Genomic DNA, 3,762 nt, shown 5'->3' with positions numbered 1-3,762 from the left:
CAGTGAATTATAAGTGAAATAATCTGTCTGTAAACAATTGTTGAAAAAATGACTTATGTCATGTACAAAGTAGATGTCCTAACCAACTTGCGAAAACTATAGTATGTTAACAAGAAATTTGTGGGGTGGTTGAAAAACGAGTTTTAATGACTCCAACCTAAGTGTATGTAAACTTTCGACTTCAACTGTAGGTGCACTGTATATAAGTGTAATATCCTTGCTGGAGATGTAAGGTACTTGACTGGAGGTAGCAGTGCGCTTGTACATATGATGGGAATTTCAAACATCCCCTATACTTGTGCATGTCTACTCCTCTCCCTGCATGTCTACTCCTCTCCCAGGTGAAGATCTGGTTCCAGAACCGTCGCTCCAAGTTGAAGAAGCTGTGGAGAAACGAGCAGATGCCACCAGGACAGCAGGAGGCCCCCTGTGACTCTCCTCGACCAACAGCGGTGCACTGGGGCCCCCAGAATCACAGGATTACAGAGATAAGCAAAGAGTGGGACTTTAGGCCTCCGAACACAAGCGCCCCATTCTTTTACAGTAACTACTCTTGGTACTCATTTGACTGTGGCACTCTCCCAGCTGAATCCCGTACTACATCAGCAATCTAGTCCTACAGATGATGTGGGGTCAATTTACAGGACCAAAGATACTGAAAACCTGCAAAAGGGAAAAGCTGTATGTGTATGTTGTACTCCAATGTTTGACTAGTTTGTTTCAATGAATTCCTACACGTTTGAGATTAACGTTGTTCAGATTCAATATTGTGTAACAAATGTGCCATGTTGTACAGAAAGGAAGAATGTAGCCTATGGAATTTATCCTCTACGGGATCGGTGTCCCTAAACCGAGACGGTTGCTGTTAACGTGCGCTAATGTGACTAGAATGACGTTGTAAGTAACAGCCAATGGTCCAGGACATAGACATGTCTTATATGGGCCGAATGCTTAAAATGATTGTTAAATCTAACTGCACTGTCCAATTTACAGTAGCTATTACAGTGAAAATATACCATGCAATTGTTTGAGGAGAGTGCACATCAAAACGCTTTTACCATGGCAATTGGTTTGATACATTCACCTCTGAAGGAAAATAATGTACTTCCATTCAGTAACCTTGCTCTGATTTGTCATCCTGAGGGTCCCAGAGATAAACTGTAGCATAGTTTTGTTTGATAAATCCATTTCTATATTCAAATGTAGGAACTACAGTTTGAACCCGTTTTCTCTGGCCCCACACCCACTCCGCCCACACATCTAAATGTGTGAAGGTTAGTGTCTTTTCTGTAGGGAAGCTAATTATCCATCATGTATGACATTCCTGGGAGGGTGTAAACTTAATTTCTTTATTACAATAGCATTTTGTATGTTCTCTATAGTTATGTACTTGAAGATGTATCAATTGATGAATTCGGCTCATTTGGAAAAACTCCTGGCAGACTGAAACTTTGCACATACACTGCTGCCATCTGGTGGCCAAAATCTAAATTGCGCCTAAACTCCTATCTGATAATATGGCCTTTCTCTTGCATTTCAAAGATGATGGAACAGATCTAATGTGTTATATTCTCCTATATTAATTTCACATGTCCACAAACTTTAATGTGTTTCCTTTCAAATGGTATCAAGAATATGCATATCCTTGCTTCAGGTCCTGAGCTACAGGCAGATAGATTTGGGTATGTCATTTTAGGTGATTAAAAAAGGGGGGGTAAGATCCTGAAGAGGTTTTAAAGTGACAATCAACCAATCTTTATACTTATCCAGAGTCAGATGTACTCATGGATACCAGTTTTATATCTCTGCGTGCAGTTTGAAGGAAGTTACTAACTAGCGCCAGTGCAATGACTGGCAGTCTATTGGAACAGCTAGACTTCCAGTCAATGTGCTAATACTAGTTAGCATTTGATCTAACGCTACTGTAGTACCTATGACTTAATCGGACTCTGGGTAAGTAGAAAAAGGCCTTGACTGACAAAATCCTACCCGATCCCATTAAAATACATTGCGTCAGTAGAATCAGTCTCCTCAGTGATATAAATGGGACATGGTTCCTAACAAGAGCGAGTACAAAATAAGTCGCTAACAATGTAGAGCTGGAGGTTGATGTCATTAGAGATTATTAGTAGATCAGAAAATGTTATGAAGCCAAACACAGCATCAATAACATCCCATCATGACATAATCAGCCCAGTAGACGTACGATACTCTGCAAACCTTGCAGTCCTAACAACGTTAACACAGGATAATCTTATGATGATGTCAATCATAACAAATAATGTGCTCCTCTGATTGAAATCAATTTGATTTCATGAATCGAAAAGTCCTAGTCCAAATAAATTATAGCAACATTGACCACATATTGTTTCCAAATATTTTTGTCAGACAAAAAAAGTGAAATGTCAATTAGGATATTTTGCAACGTTAACACACACACACTCACTAAAGTTGGCATCAATACACACTGATGTACATAGGAAATGTGACAGACCTATAGTGAAAGACATCCCTTCACCCATGGTCATATCATTGTCATTAGCTGTCTGATGAAAGAGGTATTTAGGATTTGTCCAACACAGAGTAGGTGAACCACAGAAAACTGTTGCTGTGTTGTACTTACCGTGGTGCAAAATGACTGGGTGCCATGGAAGTAGGAGCCTATGCCATGTCCAATAGAGTAAAGACATGGCATGGAAACCATTGGAGTGGGTTATACCACTGTAGGGACAGTAGGTATCCTGTGTGTGTGTATCTGATAGTGTTTCCTATAACACACAGTGGAGCCCCAGGTTTACAGGCAGCGATAGCCTCGTCACTACACTTCCTGGCTGTCTCTGCTAGCTTTTGCCCAACCTCGTCCACACAGCCTATCAGGAATGTCTAGGAGGTGTCACCATGGTAACCCTCCAGATAGAACTGATGAATGGGGGAGGGGGATCGGGAATGTGGATTGTGCATAAGAGGGATAAAACTCAAGGTCAAATCAACCTTGATAAGGTCTCCATCTTGTAGTTGCCGGGTGTCAGGTATGCCATGGCAGACCACGTTATTGACGAGGTGCAGACTGATTTGGGGAAACACCCATATCTCAGGAGGGGAAGGGTATGCGTTGTGACGAATCGTCTCCTGGTGGACGATGAAATCTATCTCCTCTGTCGTCATGCCAACCTGGGGTCAGAGATGAAAACAAGGATGTTATTAACTTGGAATGTCTTACTCTATCTCACTATATCACAGGAACTCCTACTTCCTGCCAGCAACATTATTTGTCTGGCTAGCTGGCAGGCTCTCGTCAGGCTCTGGATCTGCTCCTGGTCTTTGATTTCTATGTAGTCTGGCCAGCCAGGAAGGCCTGTCTATCTGTCGCCCCCACCTCCCGCTAGCACAGCAGGCTGCTAGCTTGCACACAGTGTCGCTTCCGCATGCTATGCACCAGAGAAAACCCGTGCCCGAAAGGCGGGGGCGAAGGACAAAGTCTACGGGTCGCCCCCCTCTAAACACAGTAGGAGGGAGGCTGGGGCGAGATAGTAGCTGTGTTCGAATACCCATACTACATATTTAATGAGTATAAAACTACATACTATTAGTTAATTTTAGTATACTGTAAACGTACGGTATCCTTTCAGTTGAGCGTCCTCACACTTCGTCGGAAGTTGATGTTGTTGCTATGCAACCTCTTGCTAGCTTGTTAGCGTAACAAATTACTAGCTAACGTTAATTCATTATTCTGCCCTCTGGTACTCAGACGAGTGCTCTGAA

At 42.3% G+C, this 3,762-nt stretch overlaps 1 pseudogene; it reads right to left on the bottom strand.

The window, feature by feature from the left end:
- Positions 1 to 326: 326 nt before the first annotated feature.
- On the bottom strand, positions 327 to 3,347 carry LOC124040639 (annotated as a pseudogene).
- Positions 3,348 to 3,762: the final 415 nt, after the last annotated feature.

Source organism: Oncorhynchus gorbuscha, linkage group LG08 (genome assembly GCF_021184085.1).
Source record: "Oncorhynchus gorbuscha isolate QuinsamMale2020 ecotype Even-year linkage group LG08, OgorEven_v1.0, whole genome shotgun sequence".
NCBI lineage: Eukaryota > Metazoa > Chordata > Actinopteri > Salmoniformes > Salmonidae > Oncorhynchus > Oncorhynchus gorbuscha.
The sequence above is the reverse complement of the archived record's forward strand: the minus strand, read 5'-3'. Positions and strand labels throughout refer to the sequence as shown.